General features: G+C 35.6%; 1 long non-coding RNA gene across 2 annotated transcripts in view; it reads right to left on the reverse strand.

Moving 5' to 3' along the window:
- The window catches only part of LOC140693947 (uncharacterized), a 340,057-nt gene that overhangs the window by 212,027 nt on the left and 102,467 nt on the right, over positions 1-25,563 (reverse strand). For both annotated transcript variants that reach the window (XR_012069668.1, XR_012069670.1), the window contains exon 3: positions 6,433-6,514. This is a non-coding gene — a long non-coding RNA (uncharacterized lncRNA). The remainder of the gene's footprint in view (positions 1-6,432; positions 6,515-25,563) is intronic.

The following is a 25,563-nucleotide window of genomic DNA, read 5'->3' on the forward strand; positions in this document are numbered from 1 at the left end:
TAGCTTACCCAAGGGATGGTTAGGGGTGTGCCCCTCTGCTGGTTTCCCTGGTAACCAATGAACCAAACCAATGTTAATTCCCCCTATAACAGGTAACCTCCCCCTGCCCCTGCAAGGGAAGAGTGACACCATGTTCCGCCCTGCTGTCACCTGCACACAGTGGGGTTTTGCTCCAGGACCTTGCTTCAAACTTGTAAGCTCCCTCCTATCAGTTAAACTACAGTCACTCTCTGTCTCTGACTCTGGGCTCTTTCCTGGGTCTTGACGCTGGGCAAGTACAGGCCTTGGAAGCCTACAGGGTGCAGAGCAACAAGGTGGATCATGGTCGTTTATGAGAGCTAACACTATTGGAGCCAGGCAGATTGGAGCAAGTAGCTATCCGTTTTAAGATAATATTTTAACTCATTGGAATCAAACATTAACCAACTGCCTGATTAGATCGGTTCAGAATGGGATACAAGAGACAAAAATATTCATTGGAAATTAAGAAAACAGGTAATTCTGAAAAAGCAACTTATTCATTACTCTACCAAATAATTAACCCAAGGCAAGTAAAGAAATTAAAGGCTCTATGATACACCTGCACAAGCCTGACAGGGGCTGTCGGAGTGGTGGCCTGAGATCTGAGTACAGCTTTTGTATGTGTGGCGGAGGAGGAGTGTGAGGAAGGCTGATGACTTCTAAGTCGCTGATATAAACTCAAGGTGTACAGTGTATTGCTCAGTAACATAAAAAGACTGGTACGGGTCATTATAGGAAAGATTAATAGATATATAACAAATGGAAATACGAGTTTATGCCTCATTTGCATGATCTCCAGAGGAGCTGTACTTAGTCGTGAACTTATGATCATATTATCTGTAGAAAGGAGAAGTCCTCCAAATAAAGTCTACAGATTAATAACCTCTAAATATATATTTACAGCCCAAATCACTCCTGAGCTTGAAGTTCCCATTTCCACATGAATTCTTAACATTTATAGTTTAACATTTCAAATATGTCAAACTCAACATGCAAAAGAGAACTCTTCATTTTCATTCAAATAGCCACACAGCAGTGAACGTTCCACCATGCACCTAGTTTCTTAAGGCAGAAATCTAGAAGGTATTATTTTCTTCTGGTTTGTGACAAACCTCTGCTTACTTCTACATCTAATGTGTCATTATGTTTCAATAATTAAAGTTTAAATCAATCTATTTCTAAAATATATTACAAATATCTCTACCTGCCTATGTCCATAGCTACCACATTTATCGATCATATCATTTTCTCATCTGAACTTCTGCAGCCACCCTCAACCGGTTCCCTTGTCACCTCTAATCTTTCCCTATACATCAACTTAAAATGTAAAGAAGATCCCGTCCTTTCACTACTTTATCCTCCTTGAAGTCTTCTATCGCATTTAGAATAAAAATTCAAATGACTTCCTGCATCTTCTGATCCTTCTTGCTCTCATCCTGGTCTATTTCTCCAATCCTATCACATAACATACGTTCATTGATCACTACGCTCCAGTCACATTTTTCTTTCCTAACTTCTGCTGTTTGTCCTTCATTTTACTCCAGTTTTCACAAGGCTAGCACCTTCTAATTATTCAAATCTCTGTTTAAATTTCCATTCCTCAAAGAGGCCCACCCGCATCTGAAGTAGCTCTATTCCACCCTCATGCCCAGTTTTCTCCACTCCTTTTCATTGATTTCATAGCATTTACATTACTTCATAAAGACCTTCTGATCTGACAGCTATTCTGTTTATGTCTCTTATTCTGTGAGAGCAGGAGCCATGTCTGCTTGATTCACTACTGTATTTCCTTCACCTAGCATGGTACTCAGCAGGTACTCAATACATAACAGGTACTCAAGTAACATTTGTTAACAAATAGATGGATTTGGGGTATATTTACCAATACATAGCCTTCTGAAGCACTCTGAAAAAATGTTTAAATGTTAATCATACTGATATTTTCCCTTAAAATTTTGAGACAAGATGGGATATAGGTATTTAAACAAACAATCAAGCAACACAATTTTAGGTTCAATTGGTGATGTGAAATTGGTACAGCCATAATGGCAAACAGTATGGACATTTCTTAAAAACTGAGAAATAAAATTACCATATGATCCGGCAATCCCACCTCTGGGTATACAATCCAAAGAAACAAAATCAGCTTCTCAAAAAAATATCTATACCTCCATGTTCATTTCACCATTATTTATAATAGCCAAGATATGGAAATAGTGTTGTGTCCACTAATAGATGAGTGGATAAGGAAAATATAGTGCATGCCTACACACACACACTAGAATATTTTTCAGGCATAAGGAAGGAGGAAATCTTGCCACTTGTAACAACATGGATGAACCCGGAGGACATTAAGCTAAGCGAAGTAAGTCAGCCACAGAAAGACAAATACTGTATGATCTCACTTATATGAGGAATCTAAAAAAGTTGAAATTGCAGAACCAAAGAATAGAATTGTGGCTATCAGAGGTAGGGAAAATGGGGAGATGTGAGTCAAAGGCTAAAAACTTCCAGTTTTAAGATGAGTTAAAGTCTGGAGATCTAATGTACAACAGGAGGACTAAGTTAATATTAATAATATTGTATTATATATTTGAAATTTGCTAAGAGAGTAGATCTTAAGTATTCTTAACACAAAAGAATAGTAACTATGTGACATGATGGATATGTTAATTAACTTGACCATAGTTATCATTTCATAATGTATACATATATCTAATCATCATGTTGCACATTTTAAATACATACAATTTTTACTGTCAATTATACTTCAATAAAGCCGAAAAAATGGTGAAGGTAATATATAATTCAATATACCACTATTCTATATATCACTATTCTACAGTCCATCATAATCTTTGATGTACAAATCAAGAATATACAAAGGCTTTCCAAAATGTCTCTCCTTACAATAGCAAAAGGCTCTTGCTACTTTCAAACCAGGCTGATTCTTACAATTGTATTTGAGAAAAATGAACCTCTTAGAACACCCAATGTCATCTATTAATTTCACATTTCACCTCATAATTTAAAAGTGACTTCCATTTGTTAGTGAAGTACCTATTAAAAACATTTCTGTAACTATGCTCTGTTCATTTTTGAAGTGAGGAAACTGAGTTTAAAGGAATATTACAAGTTTTTGAAACTTCATAAAAATAATAGTCAAGTTTTCTGAGATAAGTAAAAGCTACTCTAGAAATACTTGGTTTTCATAGTTTGGTTTTCGGTTAAATTAAACAACACAGCATATCACATTAACTACATAGTGATATAAAGCCAGCCAGTTTAATATTTTAACAATGTCCTAAATTATCATGCACATGTAAACAAAACCTGCGACTAAATACTCAAAATGAAATGGATATCTGAAATGACAACGATATATAGACAGCTAGATTAAATGAGAGATAACTCAGATCTTAATAAAATTCTCCTTCCAGCTGAAATTTTCACGTGATTAAAACAGAAAAAAAGTTTAAAGACTATTCCCAACACTGCATTTGTTTGCTTTGTTTTGGCACAGACTAAGTGTATATTTGACCATTATTAATTATAAGAGCCAAGAATCTGTCCTTAAGTTAAAGTGGAAATGCATTCCAATCAGTGTTACCTCTACAATTCAATCTCTTAGGGAAAGAGTGCCAGCAAAAACACCATGTCAGTATTAATTTGAAAACAAACCCTGCTAGATGAGGTGTGAAATGGGATAAATCTTAGCATTTACACTTCCATTTTTCTCTCTTGTATAAAATCTTAGTGGACAACTGTATTCTTACGAGGCAAAGCACTCTTTATAATGAAAGAATGACCTTATTGAAAGACATGCATTTAAGATTTTAATCTTTGTTTCAAAGCAGCTCCTCAATTTGGGACAAACCTCATTCTACTTGCTATGAGTCAAAATTTCAGGACACTAATAGACAGGGAACAGTTAAAAGATTTATATGTCTTCATATTCCTTATTAAAACGAATGTGTGAACCATGTTCAGCTATTATTCACAATGCTCTCTACCAACTCTGCCTGGCAGCAGCAAATTCAATAATCCACGCAGCCTTAGGCCCCAGGCTGTTCCGGGTTTGATATGGTGGGGGCAGACAAGCTGGGGAAAGGGTGGATCACAATCTCCATCTGCCTGAGTAATTTAACTCAGCGTGCCAGTCTATACTTACAACTTGCCTATGGTCTAAGAGAACAGAGGTAAGACAAGTGGTAAAAGTTACACAATGCCACACTGTTATTTACTGTAAAGGCCTAAGTAATTTCTTAAATAGAGAAAAATTTGGTATTTTCCCAAATGGGTTCAGATAGAGTAATTATGGGATTTCTGAACTAAAAATCTTAAAGCCAGGAGATACATACATACTGTCCAAAATTCCTCCATGCAAACTTGCACATATTTTACAGAAAAAAAAAGGTGAACTCTTTTTTAGAGCAATGTTTGTAAGTCAAAATAATATTCTCTTTTCCTATAAGAAAGCAAACATTATATGGCAGGATAAGAGATTTAAGGTTTTCCCCTAAATCTCCCATAAAACTATAAAACTAAAACTGAGCCATGATATTAACTCTGTTAACCAAGAATGAATTTTATCATACTTAGTAACAAACAAACATAAAATCATATGTAAGCCATCATATATAGACCATCATAAATATTAAAATCATATGTAAGTTTCTCACTTATTTTGTACATTGTAAGATATAGATGGAGAGAAGAAAGAGGTATTGTTAAGGACCAAACATTTTTAATGACTTCCCATGATTCAAGTGATTTATAGTTACAGATATTTAATGGCAAAGACAGTTCACAAAAAGGTTAAATTTACAAGACTTGAGGCAGCTTACGATGGGATTAGCAAAAGCATCTAGTAATCCAAAGTAAGAAAAGCAGGTAAGGTTTAAATGAACTGGAGAATACTTGAATTAAATCAGCACATCTTTCCTGTGAATCTAATGAGCTTACATTATAACTATTCTTTGATTCACTCCAGCAATTCAAAATTGCTTAAGCATTCAGCTAAGCAGTAATTTTATTTGAAATTACTTGGACTTTATATGCACGAATGGTCATCGTTTGTGTTTTCATTTGTCTTGAGTTAACAAATATGGCCTTCCTAGATATATCAGAGGTTAATACTGTATTTAAAAGTTACTTTTTAAAACACCTTTATTGTGGTATGGTTCCTGGACAGTAAACTACACATATTTCAGATGTACAATTTGATGAATTTTGATAGATGTATACACCCAAGAAACAGTCGCCACAATCAAGATAGCTAACATTTCCATCACTCCCCAAGAGGTGTAATTTCCAAATTCCCAATTTATCCCTTCCCACCCCTTTTACTCCCCTGGTAACCATAAGTTTGTTTTCTATGTCTGTGAGTCTGTGTCTGTTTTGCAGATAAGTTCATTTATGTCTTTTTTTTTAAGATTGCACATATAAGCAATATCATTAAAAAATTCTTTATTTTTCACTAAATGAATTGCAAGTTCTTAGCATGTACTATTCCTAGCATGCTCAGAATCTCACCAGCTTCACCCAAATCATTAGGTAGCTCATCCTTCCTATGCCATACTACTATCACCTCTTTTCTTTTTACCCAGAGATTTTTATACATCTATGCAGTACCATCAGAAACTGAATAACAGAGTGATTTGTTTGATGTTCAGACCCATTCTTCTAAGAACCACAGCCACAGGGGATTTGAAACTATGTAATCCTACGGAAGGCCTACTCTTGGCCAATCCTTCACAGAGGACACTTACCAAACACTAGTTTGGCCACTGGGAAGCAAGGTAGAAACTTGTGAAGCTTCAGGCATGTTCAGTACACTGTAAGGAAGAATTCTAAAATGTTACCCACTTGACATGCCTCAGAAAGTCTGGTCGCCTTCACTAGAGTTTTCAAATAGATAATGAATGACTATTTTGTCTTAGATGCCAAAGACATTTTTATCCATATACTGAGGGTTATTCAAGGTAACCACTAAACTCTCTTGAAGTCTAAGATTATATTTCATATTTTGTTCTTTTGATTCTTGGAGAAAAAAATCCTCACCCTTAGTTTTCACATAAAAAGTCATCTGACAAATATGGGTACCTAGTCTCCTGGGATGTATACTGAAGCCAGAGCATATAACAGAGTGCACCTTGGGTAAGTCCTATGACACAAAGTCATCACATAGGTTGGAGTGAGTAAGCCCATGAACAAAAAGTCAGCACTACAGTCTTCATTCTAGATGCTCAACCTCGGGCAAAAATCTTATCTCCCAAGGTCTTGACCAACCCATATATAAGATGAAGGCGTTGGATAATACTATTTTACTCATCAAATATTTCCTGAATGTTTAATGTATTTTAGACCCTGAATATACAATATATAAAGATATATCTTCAAAATACTTACAGTCAAGTTACATGTGCTGTGACATATCCCACTGGAGGACAGTGCTTCAGGGAAGCCTTCCTGGAGTACGTGAACTCAGAATCTGACAAAGATAAGGACTGAGTTAGGAGCATAACAAGAATGTAACAGGGACAAATTCAAGGCCTGGCAGACAGACAGACAGTATTAGTGGGTGAATGTGTGTGTGATGGGACTAGGGTAATGGAAAGAAATGATGAAGAGTCCTTTTGAACTTTCAACTCCTCTGAACATTTGCTGCTCAGTTGATTTTTTTGAAAATTTTTTCATGTTTCACTTTCCCACTTCATTGTCATTTCTTAGGGATAGTAACTATGTTTTAATGTTGTTTTGAATTTTTCTTCTTCTTTTCCACTCTAGCTCTCTAAACCACCTTACCACCCCCACCTTAGTGATTGCTCATAGGAGACTCTCAGTAAATAGGCCAATGTATGAACCTCATTCTCCTTTTCCCATAGGTAAGAGCACAAAGTTAATATTGAGACACAAGCCTCCAGGCAATTAAGCATCCACTGGCCTTTTGCATAAGCAGTCTTGGTCTCTTGCCTCTACACCACTCTGCAAAATTTCTGTAGCTTCTCTCTACTCTCCCGCAATCTCCACACCTCAAAGTGCTCTAGATAAAGAACTGTGATCATGGTTAAGGGATATCAAGGAGAAATGGAGTTTTTAACTGTGAAAAATACTATTTAACATCCCCTTAACTTCCTTGGAGGTAGAACTGATGCTTAAAGCTCAGTGAGGTGCTGAAATTTGATGGCCTGAAACAAAGAATACAAATGAAAACAAAGCTAGTTGCTAAGTCTGTTTATCAGGCAGTTCTGTGTCTTGGGGCTTTTTCCCGAGAGCGCTCAGTTTTACATTAATGCTGCTTTATGTTGCTGCCTGTTTTCATACAGAATTATTCTGCGTTTATTCGTTGTTCACTAAGTAGCCAGCACTAACTTCAGAGAAGCCATGCACAGGAACTATCCAGCACTGGGCCTGAGGTAGGTAGCCTGCATGAGCCATAAGGTTTGCTATTGGGTATTTCTTTGCTAAGGGCACTACTGCATGGATGTCTTTAAATGAGCACTTGACAAAAAATCACAGGAACTTTACTCATTTCACAGCCAGTAAGTATAAGTATCTAGTACTCAAAAATCAATGCACACTATGTTTTCATCCAGCGTAGGATGAATTAAATTCTCCACATGCTAAGTGAAACAAGAGTATTTCAACAGTCTTGCTAAAGGGTGTGTTTTGACCAGTCCTTTTCCTTTGGTTCCAATTTATCTTCATGGTTTAGATACGTGGTCAGGTCCAGAGTCTGATGCAAGTAAAGTGATTTCCCTTTAATGGGGGGGGGGGGGGCGGGCGTGTGGCGGGGCTGGGAAGAGTCATTTGTCCCATCAGTAGAATATACTGATTTCGCATTAGAAAGAAGTAAAACAAATGGGTCATATGTGTAATTTCATTTAAGAAACATTTACGTAATTTGACCTGGGGTAAAAATGGTGACATATCGGAGGATTATTCCTGGAAAAGATGAGAATAACATTGAGTTCTCTCTTCACTGAAGACTTTAAAGTAAAATATGATTCAAGTCTACAGAAAATTTATAATTTCACTTGTAATGAAAAATTCATTCATAATATAGTATCTCTCTGAGAAACATAACTAATACTTATGTACTTCCTCAATAAATTATGATATTGGATAAATGTGCATTTGTACAATTTTCTCATTATTAATAGAGGAGATTACAAAGTATATTTTAGTTGTTAAGTCACTAGACACTGGTAAAGATTCCCTTGAACTTCCTCTGTCCTCAGTATAACACCCATTGAGATGCACTATAGCAAATGGATTATAGCAAAAATTTTGGAGTCATGCAGTGCTGGGTTCAAGTCCTGGCTCCACTACTGTATCATTACAAGTGATGGAAAACACATTTTAACCCAGCCTAAGGAATTTTTTCAAATTTGTTTGTTCAAATAATTGAGAGATTCCAGCATAAATGAAATTTTGTTCTCCATGATCAACACCTCTCTATTTCCCACCATCCCCAAACCTCTGACAAGCATGGTTCTATTTTCTGCTTCTATGAGTTTGACTTTAAATTCCACATGTAACCAAAATCATGCAGAATTTGTCTTCACCAATCTGACTTATTTTACTTAACATAATGGCCTCCAGGTTTAACCATGCGGTCACAAATAGTAGGATTTCCTTCTTTTTTTAAAAGTTGAGTAATATTCCACTGTATGTTTACTATATTTTCACAGTTTCAGTTATGTAAAGTGATTAAGTTCAAGAGATCTAATCGAACAGCATGGTGACCATAGTTAACAGTACTGTTTGTATACCTGATATTTGCTAAGAGCTCTTAAATGTTTTCACAACAACAAAAAAGGTAACTATGTGAGGTAATGAATATGTTAATTAATTTGATTGTGGAAATCATTTTACAATGTGTATATATATACATACCAAAACATCACACTACACATGTCATATATATACAATTTTTACTTATAAATTATATTCAAAAAAGCTAAGAAAATTCTAGGGGAATATGAATTCAGGCACAACTGAACTCAGGGATCAGACAGTGTTAACAGGACTGAATTTTCTCCACCTCTTGGCATGGTTTTCTCTTCCATGCAATGACTTTATTTCATGGAAAATAGTTAAAGCTTCACATTTGCTCAGATTATAACCCAGCCAAGAAGGCCACAGGCTTGTAAAGTAGAGCTTAAAAAACACATATCCTGAAAATTGAGGTCTATTATTAGAAGTAGGTAAATTGATTCTTGGTGACAAAAATACCATTCTCCCCTCCAATATCACTTATTAACTGTGTGATTTTAGGCAACTTACGCAATCCATCCAAGCTCCAATTTCAACTGTAAAATGGAGATCATAATGTGGATTACTTTCTGCGGTGTCCTGGGGTTAAATAAATTTTTGGAAACAGTATCTAAAGCTCTTGGCAGAATGCAGACAAATAATATATGGGGAATAAAACTGCTGGAAAATGCTCCAGAAAGAGCTAGGAGTAGGAAAAATGGGGTCCTAATTTCAACCCCTGACCAGGACTGATGGTCTCTCCAAAGCAAAACCACATTTCTGTGACAAAAATGCATTTGAAAGTATATGACTAAGTTCATAGAATAGCTTAAACTTGCCAAAGAAAATTACACCAGCTTTTATTAAAGACGGTGTATGCTGGGCAGAGAGAAAGAAAAAGAAAAAAATATCCATATTCTTGTTTCATGAACAATGCATCATTTGTTTTAATCCTTCCACCTACAGAGGAAAAGAGGAGAATGAAAGACAAAACCATAGCATCATGCATGTACATCACTTGAATACAGAAAATTGGTGAGATTTCCCCATGTCTGGCAGTACTCTTCGGACTGATACCTCAAAATTTACCCACTGGACTAGAATGACAAGAAAAAGAAAGTAAGAGAGGGACAGAAAAAAAAAGAGGAAGAAAGGGACGGGAGGGAAACATAAAGAAATAAGGATGAGACAGAGATAGGTGCATTACTCCACACTGGCAAGTGAAAAAGGGACTCCTGATCTCCTTGGAAACATGCTAATGACCTTATCCAGATCTCCTTGTAAGCAATATGGATTTCCAGAAGGCAATAAGAGATAACTGCTAATTGGGCAAATGGTTGAAAGTGGAGTACTGATTCCAAAAACTCTCTAACTGTCCTGTGGTTCCAGAACTCAAGGCATCTTCTGGGGTCAAAGTGTAGACTATAAGGATGAAATATGGTGGACCCTCCACGACTTCAGCTGTATTCACACGATAAAGACTGTGCAAAGAAGTACAACGGGGCAAGTTGGTGGACATGCCGTGACAGGCTCGGCAATTATCTTTTTTTTCCATTCCTGTCTCAGAGTCCAATCAGGCACAAGATGAATTTTTATAAAACAGTATTCAATATACATGTATGTTTTTGCCACAGGGATATCTGAATTCATCAGCATGCTGTCATAATCAAGTATGGAGCAAAGTGGAGCTGATAATTACCCAGAATAATTTAATACACTATATTGAAGATGTCCCAATGATTATATTTTTAGGGGAAGAATTACTAGAAAGAGTAGTTAGGACTGTAGTTATCCACATGACAAATAAAGACTGGTCCATAAACCTTCCTAATGTTCAAGGCCTGGCCCAGGACTTGAAATCTAGGGGAATTACACGGGATAGAATAACCAGAAAATACATTTTACCTCTTGTTTTACCTCTTACTAACTTTGCTAATAAACGAGAAACTGATATTACATAACCTCCAAATACACTGTTCTCTTTAAACTTTAAATTGTTAACTCTCTCTTCTCTCAGAGAGATTAAAAGGACAAAAGTCTTCATATTCACCCCTACCTTTATCTTCACCAGTGCTTTCATATTCTTTATGTAGATCAAATTTCCATTTGTTATACTATCCCTTATGCCTGAAGAACTTCCTTTAATATTTCTTGAATTGCAAGTGTGCTTGCAATGAGTTCTCCCAGCTTTTGTTTTTCTAAGAAGATCCTTACTTTGCCTTTATTATTGAAAGACAGATGTGCTGAGTATATCTGGACAAGGTTTTTATAAAATTTCAGAACACCAAGATAATGCTCTGTTTTTTCTGACTTGGATTGTTTCTGATGAAAAGTATGCCATCATTTATTTTTGTTTCTCTGTATCTAATAATTCTTTTCTTCCCCTCTCTGTTTGCTTTCAAGGTATGTTCTTTATTTTTGGTGTTCAGAAGTTCAGCTGTCATGTGTCTAGATGTCGTTTTATTTTGTTCTTTTAATTTTGTTTTTTCTGTCAGGGTTTTCTAAGTTTCAGTATTTTATTTTACTAGTTTTAGAAATTCTTGGCGATCACTTTTTCAGACATTCCCTTGGTCCTGCTCTTTTGTGTCTTGGCCTTTCTGGAGTCTAATCACATCTATGTTGGACTCCTCAGTATCGTCCCACAGCTGCCTGCCTCATCACTTTCAAATTCCTCCAGTCACGGGTTTCTATTCCCTTTTACTCAGGGTGTGGCCTAAGATGCCACAGCATTTTTCTCAGTGTTTCTACTTCACCCGTGGCTTTCAGTAGTTCCCGAATGTCTGTGACACAGAGAGGGTATTTTCTTATTCTTCCTTAACAGGCTGCTGGGCTCATGATGGTGCAGCAAGGAAATACTCAGTTCTACTGAAGCTGTTCAGCTTCAGTACAGGGTGGGCCTGTGCTGGGCCTTGGATAGGAGGCCTTTTAAGCACTCCCGCTCCTCCTTTGCATGACAGCTGAACTTACCTGCATCTGCGCTCGGTCCTGGGCACGGGATTTCCTGCTCCTGCTCCAACTGAGCAGACTTCTGTTTTGTGCTGATGCCAGAGCCTGGGACCAAGTGATATTCTTCCTTCTCCTGCAGGGCAGAAGGTTTCTACTCTACCCTTCTCTAGAAACAGTGTATTTTTATCTGAGTCCCAGGGTTGGAAGGGTCTGAAATCCCCTCTCAAGGCCCCTGTGCTTTTATTTATGTGATAGTAGGATCCAGAAAAGCAGTTTGTAGTTTCTGTCTGAATCAACTGGCAGCTGATAACCATTTGCACACCTGCATGGTGGAGGGGGCAATTTCCAACCTCCTGCTTTTTTGTGGACACTGGGTGGACGCCTGTGCAAAAGCAGCATAGCTAATACGGCCTCCCTCCTCACTAAAGCTCTCATTTATTCTGAAATGATTTGCTAGCCCTGGTTAGTTGGCTTGCTTATTGCACAGCTATCAAGGAGGTAAAGGGCTACAGGGCTATAGTCTGTTACAAAGGATATAACCTGGGCCACACAGGCACGGAAAATCAGGAAGACAGGCTTCCTCCTGCCCTTGAGCTTAAAGAGGAGTAAGCAACTTACTCAACACTAACAGAGGTTAAGACATAAATTTTCAGTTTCCAGCAGCATAAATCCTTCTTCATAAGAAATGTTAAGCGGGATCCCAAAAATCAAGAGAAATAAGCAGGATTTTATCAATACTATTTAACTATGTTTGATTAAATGGGTAATATTTACTTATCAGAAAGTAAATGAAATGACAAGTTAGTTTTTGATGAGTACAGGTATTTAAAATTTGGACTGACTTAACATGGACAACTGAGTGGTTATGGTAAAATGTTTTTAATAGTTTATCTTGTATTCTTAGGATACTCTTCAGTGAAAAACAACTGGCAAGAAAAGATTTTCTCCTTGAAAAATGCATGAATATGAAGAAATCTGACAGAAAATTAACATACTGATTATCTTTAATATGCTAAATGATGCTACTTAACACATTTGTATTTTTAATTACATTTTAAATTAATTAAAAATTTTAAATTAAATTTTGCAAAATCCTGAACCACCTCTAGAGACCTAGCATGCATGTGAGTCATTAATTTATAAGAAAAAATTATCCATAAAAATAACGAAATAAATAAAATACATATAATTTCTAATTAGTCTGATGAGGGTAAATATACTAGTTCCCATTTTCAGCTAGATATTCTGAACGAAGCTCAACACCTGGTTTGCTCTCACATTTTTCCAAAATTGAATACATTAGTTACTATTTTAAGATATTCAAAGAGGCTTTCTAAGAAATTTAACTTCATAATACCAACTAAAATAGTTCTCTCTTGAGAGACTAAGCCATTAAATCACTCCAGTAAAAGCATACAAGTTATTTTTTTGTTCAATTAAATTTATCTAAAACCTACGTTTGGGGGAGAAACAACTCTCAGATTAAAAAAAAAAAAAAAGAAACAAATATAATCTTTATGCCTTGAAAACCAGTGCGAGATGTGACAAGTCACAGCCTTAAAAATGACCATTATGATATTTCAATGACAGTCTTATCCACAGGAGATTATATTTTAGCTTTCCAAATTCACCGCTGTAAATTCAGCCTCTACCAAATTAAGAACACTTTAATCTCTCCACAACATACTCTGGCTGGAGATTTAGGCACCTTTCAAATACAAAGTGATTAGTATTCAAACATTTTTGCTTTTCAAAAAAAAAGCTTCTGAACAAATTGATGTGTAAATTACACAAACTATCAGTTCCATCTCATTATTAAAGAACAGCATTTGGCACTTTCTCTGCCAGGTCCTTTGTTTTAATATAAAAAAAGTCTTATAATTTGTGATAGCTGGAGTCCACTGGCTTGTTTACAATGCTTTCATCAGATTCCCTGTGTCTCTTGAAGACCAGCTGAATCTCATTTCCCTTCCATTTTGGATTACACATTTGGAGCACCACGTAATGGCCCTGGCTATATGAGCAGTAGCAGAATGATTCCAGAACTGTTCCAACCATTGCTTTCAGCTTTAATTCACTTTCATTAGTCTTTGATTGTGTTGACAAGACCCAGCTGTGAGTTTGATTATTAATGCTTCTATAAAGTCTCGGTGCTTATGACACCATCAGAGCAGGAGAAACCAGGACTGGTATCTTAACTAAAGAGGTTATAATTTAATGTGATTTTAAATTGTCTGATAAAAATGTGACAACACTTTTACATCGTTCAAAAGATGATTCTTCTGCCACAGCAAATAAAAAAGATAAAAACTTTGTATAAGCTAACATCCTGGTTTTGCACTAACGGAAGCTGTATGATTCCAAAGTTACTGATACAAAACTACGATTATAAAACAAATATTGTAAAAGCCAGAATTAAACAAATCCACACAGAAAATTCTATCACAGTCATTTTTGGTTTAATTATTCTGTGGAGTTATGTGGAAAGATCATATTGATGGCTATTTGCTAAAGATTTTTTTCTAGCAGTGATGGATGAAATTTCATAATAAATCGTTCACCATTTGGGGGGAACTGTGAAAGCTTTGTAATGTGTCACTTGGATAAGTAGAAACCTACGTTACTTAGAATTCCCTTTTTCCACAAGGAGATTCTTGCAAGCTTCAGAAGAACTAGGAAAATGAGGCAGCCATTTTGTCACTGACCCACTTGTTGCTGACTGGCTGACTCACCTCAAAGGCCTGAAGCAGCATTTGGACCTGTAATTCTCTACCTTTTCTGGATTCACCTTGAGTTTTTTTGGTTCCTGAGCCAAGTGTGTGTTTAACTCTGCAATAAAGGCTGCAGGACATCCATTTCACCAAGGTCAAAGGAAACAAGAATGGACATGAGTTTCAGTTCATCCTCTTGGGGTTTCAGCACTTTCTCATAGGGTTCCAGCTCATGCTTGTGATTTTCCCTTCCTGATTTCCTATGAACTTCAAGCTCAGGTATCAGATGCGGAGACAGACACAGCTTTAAAAAGACTGCTTAACCAGCCCTTGTGATTGTGTAAGCCAATTACCTGCAACAAATATGTGTATGTAGGTGTATATAAATTTATCTAACTGGTTCTGCTTCTCTAGTTGAATCCAGAATTCCTAACCAAACTTTGATCCTAGTTGAAAAAGAGAGAATGGACTTTTTATTTGCTGTGGGAGGTGTAATGTTTTTGTGCTTGAAAAAGGAAGGATGGCTGTATCCAAAAAAAGGAAAAGAAAGGAAAAGGCTGTGGAGTTGTGGATGATAAAAAAGTATGTGAAATCAGTACAGCCTACCTCGTTTTACTGCACTTCGTAGATACTATGTTTATTTTACAAATAGAAGGTTTGTGTCAACCCTGCTTGTTAAGCAAGACTATCAATGCCATTTTTCCAGCAGCATTTGCTCACTCCAGATCTGTGTCACATTTTGGTAATTCTCACAATATTTCAAACTTCCCCAATGTTATTATATTTCTTATGGTGATCTGAGATAAGTGATCTTTGATATTGCTACTACTGTGGTATGCTAAAGCTGAAGTCTCAGATAATGTTTATCATTTTCTGGCAATAAGGTATTTTTAAAATTAAGGTATATATATTTTTAGACATAATGCTATTGTATACTTAAAAGACTGTAATATAGTGTAAATATAACTTTCATATGCACTGGGAAACCAAAATTCATACAATCTATTTTATTCCAATATTTGTTTTACTGCAGTGGTCTGGAACTGAACCAGTGATATCGCTGAAGTATGCCTGCATATAATATCCTCATTTCATTTTTTAACACTGTTTGTCTCTCTTTTCTTGCTTTCCACAACTCAATGTATTTACTAACAAAAGATTTGTATAATTGAAATTCATCTTCACTTTTTTTTTTCACACCCAGTAAAATACTATTTCTGCAGTTAAAATCCTAGGTTGATAGCCAATACTGTTATTACCTAGTTACATAAATAGACTGCCACCATAAAAATGAGAATTATTATAATCAATACAACCATTATCAATACTCAAGCAGTAAGTGCTACAAGAAAATGGGCCAATGTCATCACAACTCCGACGGAAAAGAATTTTGAATCTAAAAGCCTATACATAGCCAAACTTTTAATCGAGTTAAAGGGAAACTGCTTTTCAGGCATGGAATAACTCAAGAAGTTTTCCTCCCATTCACACTTTTTGAGAAAATTTACTGAATACATCCTATAAAAATGAAAGAAATTCAAGATAGAAGGTACATAAAATCCAAGAAATAGGGCAACTAAACCACAAGAGCAAATGGGAGAAATGTGATGAAGGACAGATGGGCAGGAAGCCTGAAAAATAACTAGTCCAAAATGGATAAGGGTAATCTTAACATTTTAGGAATATCCTTAAGAAAAAAGTGGACTTACTGTAATAAATAATATAATGAAGATGGTGAGCAACCTTAGGGACAAATTAATTCTTATCCTCTTCTTCTCATCAAGAAAAAAGAAAGATCACTACCCACTCCAGGGGTGCAGAACCAGGAGAGTTGTACAAGAAAGTCATGACAAAAACATCTAATTTTTAGTAATTAATTCTGTGCTAGAAAATGATACATACAGAAGACAAATACCATGTTTTTCAGCTGCCTTAACCCTTTTGCACATCCCTTCTATGCTTGGAGAACTTTTGTCTCTGAATCTGTATCTTCAAAACAGAAACCCCCAACTCACTTCTCCAGCTTCCCTTTTTAGTCATTCTTGTGATCCAGGTTCTGTCATTCAGACTCACCCTTATAAGACCCTGATTCCAAATTAGATAATGTGAAGAAGCAATCACCACCTTCTAACAAGGGTTGGCAGAGAAGTCCAACCTGCGAGAAGAGGCAGAAGTTTAAACATCAAGTGCCCAGAATACACAGATGTACTCGGGTGACTATGTTTTTAGATGGTAGCAGTGTGGCTTCACTGGATTGCTTCCATGATGTAATTTGTCAGTGTTGCTTCCTACAATGCCTCCAAACCTGACTATCTGGTCTTGACAAGAGTCTGAAAACAAATTTACTTTGTTTAAACTACCTATGATAGGTTGTGCCATTTAAAATTAAGAAAATCCAAAAATACAGTAATTGGTACCAACATTAGTGGCAAAAAGCAGAATTTGAAAGACATGGAAACTAGCAACTGGTTATCTAACGTTAATGAAAATCTCACTAGTCTTTGGGCATGCAACTCTGGCGACCCATAACTGGGAGAGGTAAAATAATTAAGTTATCAAGTATAATTTCCTAGAATAAAGTATAGACTGAAGGCAAGACTTAGGAGAACTTGCAACGGCTGCTTATGAACAATAACAAAGACATAAGACTCTTTTTCTAAACACTGGAGAGAATAAAGAAACAGACTTGACAAATTCAATGTTCTAAATTACTGGCTCAAATCATGGATAAAGAACCAGTGACCTTTATGACTTTATTAAAAAACTTTCTAATCTCATGTTTTCACAGTGCTGAATTAACTGAAAAATCAATAATAGTTTTATTTTATACGTTGTTAAACTGTATCAATTTAACCTGAAATATCATCTGAGTTCTTACAGGACAATCAGAACACTTGTTGGAAAAGAGTGGCATCTTGGGAATTAAAATCAAGATATATAGGTATATTGGGATTACTCACAGAACCCCAAACTTCAAGTTCCTTCTGCCATCTTGACAAACTGGCAACTCCTTTTCTGTCTGAGGAGGCTATTCCTGCCTGACACAATTGTCCATTGCTTCTTTCCTTCTTTTTCATTGTTCTTCCTAGAACCTTAGGTTACAGTCAACAAACCTCCTTGACAGGAGCTCACTCTATCAACCAACCCTTTACAACAAACAGGCTCTTAAATCTGAAGGTTTAAAATGATACAGACTCTGGTTTCACATGTAAGGAGTTCAGAAGCTTCTACTCCATCCTAACAAGTAAAAAGCTGAACAGACTGAAAAACCAACTCTTCTCAGACCCTTAAGAGAATTGAGGTCACAAGGAAAACTGCTGTTCCCAAAACTGGAGAGACTAATGGGCAAATACAGAGACTCACAACTTACCTGAACAGAAACTCATAAGCTAAAACCTCTGCGGGAACCAGTTTCTGGTAGGAAAACCAGAATTATAACTGATGAATTGCTGGAGGGCTCAGAGTGAACAAGTCTGAAGTTTTAAAACCCCAGGGGGGCTCAGTACTAGAACGGATGGCCCACATTTTTTTGAGTTTTACTGCCAGGAGCTTCAACAGGTTTCTCAAAGCAAATATCGGATAAAAGTCCCTCCATGCTTCTGGCCGGGTGAGGGAAAAGTAACTATTTGGTAATTCGCCAGAGCACTCTGTTCTTAACAAGGCCTAACATCCAAAGGAACTTAGTTAACCAGATCCCAAGCTGCAGGAGCAGTATCAGAGCCTAACTGGCCTGGGAGAAGGGAAATACTGAACTCCAGCCCTGCTGATGTCATTCTCTCCCACCCATGTAAGGAGGAAGAAAAGAAAAAAAAGATCAACACGTGAGAAATTCACAGTTCAGAGGCACAGGCTCACTAAAAGACTGACACCAACATAGGACTACAGAATGCTTCCCCTCTCTTCACACCTCATCACTGTATTACCAAAGGCCCATTTACAGCAGTTTATTTTACCCACTACATCATAACCAGCAATCAAAACAAAAATCATAAGGCATACCAAAAGGCAAAAAACACAGTATGAAGAGAGAGAGCAAGCATCAGAACCAGGCAGGAATGTTGGAATTATCAGGTCGGAAATTTAAAACAACTACGATTAATACACTAAGAACTCAAATGGATAAAACAGACAGCATAAAAGAACATGTAAGCAAAGAGATGCACACACCAAGAAAGAACCAAAAAGAAATGCTAGACATTAAAAAAAAATCGGTCACAGAAATGAAGAATGCTTTTGATGGGTTTACTAGTAGAATGGACACAGCTGAAGAAAGAATCTCTGAGCTTAAGGATATCTCAATAGAAGCCTCTAAAACCAAAGAGCAAAATAAACAGACTGGGCATGGGGACAGAACAGAATATCCAAGGAGTGTTGGACAACTACAAAAGGTGTGACATATGTATAATGGGATCACCAAAAAGATAAGAAAGGAACAGAAGAAATGTGTATAACAATCATGACTAATAATTTCCCCAACTTAATGTCAGACACCAAACAGATCCAGGAAGGTCAGAGAACATCAAGCAGAATAAATACCCAAAGAATTACACCTAGGCTTACTGTTTTCAAACTACAGAAAATCAAAGATAAAGAACAATTCTGAAAAATGCCAGAGGAAAAGAACACCTTATTTATAGAGGAACAAAGATAAGAATTATGTCTGACCTCTCCTCAGAAACCATGCAAGCAAAGGAGTGCAGTGAATCCTTTAAAGTGTTGAAAGAAAAAAACTACCGACAAAGAATTTTGTACCCTGCAAAATTTTCCTTCAAAAGTGAAGAAGTAAACATTTTCTCAGACAAATAAAAATTCGGTATATTTGTTGCCTGTAAACTTGACTTGCAGGAAATAGTAAAAGAAATTATTTGGAGAGAAGGAGACTAATACATCAGAAACTCAGATCTACACACCAAAAAGAAAAGTTTCATAGAATAAAGGTAAAATAAAAACTTTTATTTTTCTTATTCTTAAATTTACCTAACAGATAATTTGTTCAAAATGATAAAAGCTATAATGCATTCTATTGTACGCTTATGTACAAATGTATGTATGTGTGCATGCATGTATGTATATGCTTATATATGTATATGTGTACATGTATATATGTATGTAAATGCTTATGTATACTTAAAATGAATGACAGCAACGATACATAGAATGAAAAGGAGGAATTAGGATTATTTTGATAATATAAGAAACTTACACTAACCACTAAGTGCTGTAGTGTTATTTGTAAGTGGACCTGGATTAGTTTTAAGTATTAATTGCAAGAGCAAACACTAAAAAAAATGAAAAAAAAGGTATAACTGATATGCTAGGAAACAACTGATATATAGCAGCCTTAGCAAACTAATACAGTAGGAATATAAAGGACTTGATCATATTTATTGAATATCAAATAATAGATGCCCCATGTACAATGCATGAAGACTTTATATTCATCACATATAAATAATGTCTATTCTTCAGTAAGCAAAAGGTAAGTTAATTGATTAAAAATGGACAAACACTAAAGTAATAGCTTACAAAAAAAGCTAAACTAACACATATTCATCGAAAAGATGCTCTACCTCACTAGGAACAAAGAAAATACATATTAAAACAACAATAGATTTCATCCTATAGATTCATTGAAATTAAAACTACTGGGGATAGTCTGTGAGAGTTATTAGGCAGAGGAAATTTAACAAAATTACTGATAACAGCGTACATAGGTGCAATCTTTTTTGAAGTTAAACATTAAATTTACTTATTATTTGGAAACAAAGTTTAATTTTAGATTTTCACAAGAATATCTACATATATTTATATCCATATGAAAGATCTTTAAAAATATCTCTACATATGTATAAAGATTTTATTAGATTACTGATTATATTAGTAAAAAAATCAGTAACACTGTAAATGTTAACCACTTTTGAGAAATGGTTCTATGAATTAAGTTTTCTCCACAGAATTTCATACAGTAGTTAAATGAGATCTAAATGCTCTGAAATACAAAGACTGCCATGATTCCATTTAGGTAGAAATATATACATTTCTCTATATAGAAGTATATATTTGCGTAAGTGCAAAGAAAAAGTCTGAAAGGAGCACATTAAAATTTTTAAAGTGGTTAAGGGTCTCAGATGAAATCAGAGAAGACTGGTAAAAGAGAATCCCTAATTTTACTCTAAAGCCTGTGATTATATTGTTTTCACATTATTACTGTATATTGACTTTTTTAAAGTCTGTAAAAGACATTCTATTTTTGTACTACTTTACCCCTGATCATATCCCTGTACCTATAATAGAATATGGCAAATTAATAGATACCCATTAAATATTTTGTATTCAATAAATGGGAGGAGGTTTCCATTCAATAAATGGAGTCAATAAATGTTTATTCAATAAACAAATCTTGAGAGAAAATGATTTTAAATGAATATAAAAGACAAAAATGAAAAAATAACAAAGAATAAGACAAAGTTAGGAAGAGGCAAAACAGAGTTAAAGAAGTTTGTATCTTGAAAAATCTGTTTTATTGGTGAGGGAGGAGGGATACCAATCAGAAAACTCAGGCTGGGAATAAATCCTGCTTATCTATCCATGAAATAGATGTGGGGCCAAGCAGCAATGTGAGATATATAATTAGAGTAAAATTTTTACAGCTTGATTTAAGAATTTGTGTTCTTTCCATGTAAGTAATTTGAATTTATTAAAATTCTCTTACTGCTTTCTGGCCAACTGATTTATATATACAAAGACATTCTTTCTCTAACGGTATGTTTTTCTTCAAACAAGACATGTTTTGTTATGTAAATGAATGGAACAGCAAAAATATGAATATAGAATCTAGACACTCTACACAGCACTGGGAAAAAATAAAATCATGCTAACAAAGCAGTTTTAAAATGAAAACCAAACTATGGCTTAAATTTCTACTTGCATTGTGCGTGTGCCAGAAGACATTTCTCTCTTAAACTCACTGAGTACAGTGAACTCTATCTGTTCTCTGCTTTTCTGATTCATATTAAAATAAGTAGGTTAATGAAATCTTTGATTAGTCATATGTGGTATAAAAATCAAGCTAGTATCCACACCATTTTAGAAAGTATTTTTTGAAATTTTAAAAGATTTAATGTTCTTTTCTTTTGAGAAACATTTGACATCCTAAAACTGGTTTTTGAGTGCTCTTTTATTTACTGCTTTAAAAAGTATGTTAGCAGAGACTTTAGTATGCAACCTAAATGATAACTTCACCAATCTTATCAACATTTTAAAATGAATAAGACAGGATAAATAATAAATATATAATTTAATGAGAATTTGTTATTATAATGTATTAGATCCCTTATAAAAACTCCTGAGGCAGGCTAGGGAAAGATTCCAGAGAACAATGTTATCCAACTTACTAGATTAAAATTTTCTGGTCTGGAAAATTTTTTTAACTAAATAAAGTTTATCTTGAGATTACTAACCATTAATTCTATATTCTTTCTTTTCTTGAGGGGCAGTGTAAAGTGAAATATTTCAAGGCACACTATGCTGCCAACAAGTTGCTTCAAGTAAGTTCAGCTTTCCTAAGCTTAATTATAAGACCAAGTGTCTTCAGTTTACAGCACCCAGTCTCTTCCTAAACGTCAAAGAGTATAAATATTCCTTGTATTCATACAACATATGGGAACAGATGCTACATGATTAAATTCTTCCAATTTAGGTCCATTTTAGAACATGTCAATGAATTTTACCACTGGTTTGATATGGTGTGAGATTGTCTACATCTTAAAATAAGTATCTTTATTTCACATCTCTCAGGCAATACTTATACCTTAGGTATGAAATTAATAATTATTATTTTCCCATTTTCATATATGACATAGAATTGAAATTCTTCAAGGTCAACATCTTCTCAATCTTACATGTTAATCTAAGTCGCTCACAAATTACAACCCCCAAATATCATTCTATCATTCAGAGTTCACTGCAGGGAATAGATATCACTCAGGGTATTTAAGTAGGAAGGGGTTTAGTATAAGGGATTACAGTATCATTCAAAGAACTGAAGGAGTAGGCTCTAAGTTAAACCTCCAAGAATGACTCCCAGAATAATAAAAATAACTAAGAAAACAAATCTATTTACAACAGCACAAGATTCAAAGACAAAGGAATAAATTTAACTAAAGAAGCACAAGACTTAAAGTAGAATTTTGTCAAGAAATCCTTGAACTGAACTGAATTTCTTGAAAACATCTAGAATGAGTTGCCTGCAATAAGGCAGTCCAGGGCTTAACTATAAAATATGCAACATTCCCTTTTTAGACATTTGATCTTGCAGGCCACTGGAACTATGCAATTACATGAGTCTATACACTCTGAATTTCTGCAGAAGCAAAAAAGCTGTGCTTTCATATTTAGAACATACTAACTTAACTGAATTCAACCCACTGACTAAAAAGAAAAAAAAACAGTTTTTTTTAAAACTACTATACAGTGAATAATCAATTTAACTCAATATTTTGCTTTCAAATGAGTTGGGTATCTTTCCTGCAGGAAATATGGCAAATTCGTATAAAATACAGATATTGGCAAGTTTTTATTAAAAAAAATAGATTTTATTGTCTCTACTTACTTATTTTAGCCCTTGTTTAATTGCTTTTAAGCCCACAGGATGTTATAATACAGACAACAGGTCCACAAAAATGTTTTTGTTATGTATATCATAGTAAGTGTGCAATAAAAACATTATGTCAGATCCTAGCCCCAAATTCCTCTAATTGCATGAGTCAAAATACACTGGGTCTTAGCATCTAAAAATTCTGTACTACATTCAAATTTTTCTCTCATATTATTCAGAAAATAAATTACAGGGAAAGCTACTAAAATAAAACCTATCCTCTTAACCCAGTTGTGAAAAGTGACTTACTATGGTACACTTGGTTGTATCCAAAATGAGTAAGAGAACATGGAGCACAGAGAAGAAAGTTAAAAAGAAGCAGAGGAGGGCTATAATAGCTGGTATTTTAGTATCAAGGGAAATCATTTGAAAATGATTCATAAATCTTTCAAAAGAGACAAATGGTCCCATATATGCTATTACCCACAAAGGCAACTATTTCCACTTCTGACAGCTCGGAGGCACAGGAAGGAGCTGATAAAGGCTGTCAGCAATTATCTGCTTGATTCTGTTGTACCTGCATCATTACACCAATAAAAGAGAAACCCAAGGTAGCTGCAGCTAGAAATCATTTTTTTTCTACTGCTTCATCTTAAATGTGTTATTGGTAAGGTGTTAGTATTGAATTACACTGCAGCTAGATTTTTTCACTGCATTTAGCAGATTCTTAAATTAAAATTCTGCCTCTAAAGGCTCTACAATTAGACACCTTAATTCACTCATGTATTTTGACACATTAGGGTTAGTTAGAATTCTGTCCCCCTATTCTGGGGGTTTCTTCAGACATCACATTTTGCAATGTGAAAGTGGGAAGTGACTTCTCTCTCCCACAATTTAGCTATTAGGTAGTAATGAATGCTAAACAGAAAAGTGGAGCTCATCAGTGATTTATATCCAAAATAATAATCTCAGCAAGAATTTCAGAACATGGGAGGAAAGGTATGTTTTGGATGCAATTTGCAAACCTCTTACCAGCCAATATACCAACACTGAGAGAAAACACATACATGTCAGTTCCATTAAGTTAATGGGGCAGAAATCTGAATAATATGAATGTCCCTCAGGACATATACTCAATTATTGACAACAAATTTAATCCAAAATAGAATGCTTATTTCATTTGAGGGTCAACTATCATTTGTTCAAATAAATCTTCTAGAACTATAACAATATATACTGAATACCAGAGTTAAAGAGTTTAAAACTGCATATTGGAGACTGTCTGCATGACAGCTGAGAAGCTGCTGACCTGCTCCCCAATGAAACTGGTGAAAAGTATATTAAAAACAAGCAAAAACATTTTTAAAAGCCCAAACTCTGGAAATGGTTCTAAGGACAAACAGTAAGTGAAGAAACATCAAATAAAGAAAAATTTGAAAATCCGGTTTTTAAAAAAGGCCAAAAAACTGTGGTATTTGAAGACAGACAATCCCCTTAACACCCTGTCCAATTCAGCAGGTAGTGACTCCACTCCAAGCTGCTGCAGCCAAGAACACTGCTCCCCTTGGGTCCCAGTCACAAAGCACGTTTCCCTTGGGGAAGAGGAGGGGACCAGCATTTCTCACCTCGCCCCAGCTCCCTGTCATTGAGGCTAAATCCTGGGTGAGAGTTATTTAGGAGCTACTGCCTAGCCCCCATTCATGGAATACAGACCTTACATAGGACACTGTGAGCTGAGAGCACAGGCTTTTATCATCTCTGCCCTGGCTCATCAGACAGTAAGTAGTTCCATGTCAGATGAGGCAAGCACCTGAGGACCTCTGGCTCCCCGTACCCTGGCTCCAGGAGCATTTGGCTCCCAGAGGGAGAAGGGTGACTCAAAGAGAAGCTCGCCATTATCCCTACCCTTAGCTCCAGAGCCCCAGTTTAGAGATTTTGCATGACGTGGAAAAACTGTAAAAAATCTCCTAATCTCTTCCCAAAGGAACTGATATCATTGGACAAAGACAAGCCTAAGGGCACTCTAAAAACCAGTGGAAGCCGTAGAGACAGACAACTGCGAGGAGATGTAAGACACAGGCTAAACTGCAGGCTCGCTAGTTTAGAAAAGAGAACAACCAGAGACAACTAGGAAAAACAACCAGACAGAAGGTCAGCAAGGAAACAGAAGGCCTGAGCACTGAAAGCCAACCAGTCTTAACAGACATCTTTTGAACACTCCACACACCTGCAAGAGAATATATGCAAATGGGACGTTCTCCAGGACAGCCTATATGCTAGGCCATAAATCAAGGCTCAATAAATTTAAAAGGCTAGAAATAACACAAAGTATATTCTCCTACCACAATGGAATGGAGTTAGAAATCAGCAGTCAGAGAAAATTTGGGAAACTCATAAATATGTGTAAATTAAACAACACATTCCAAAATAACTAAAGTTAAAAGAAAAAATCAGAAAATATATTGAGATGAATAAAAACAGACACAAAACATAAAAACTTACTGGACACAGCTAACACAGGGCTAACAC

This window comes from Vicugna pacos, chromosome 3, assembly GCF_048564905.1.
Source record: "Vicugna pacos chromosome 3, VicPac4, whole genome shotgun sequence".
Taxonomy (NCBI): Eukaryota; Metazoa; Chordata; class Mammalia; order Artiodactyla; family Camelidae; genus Vicugna; species Vicugna pacos.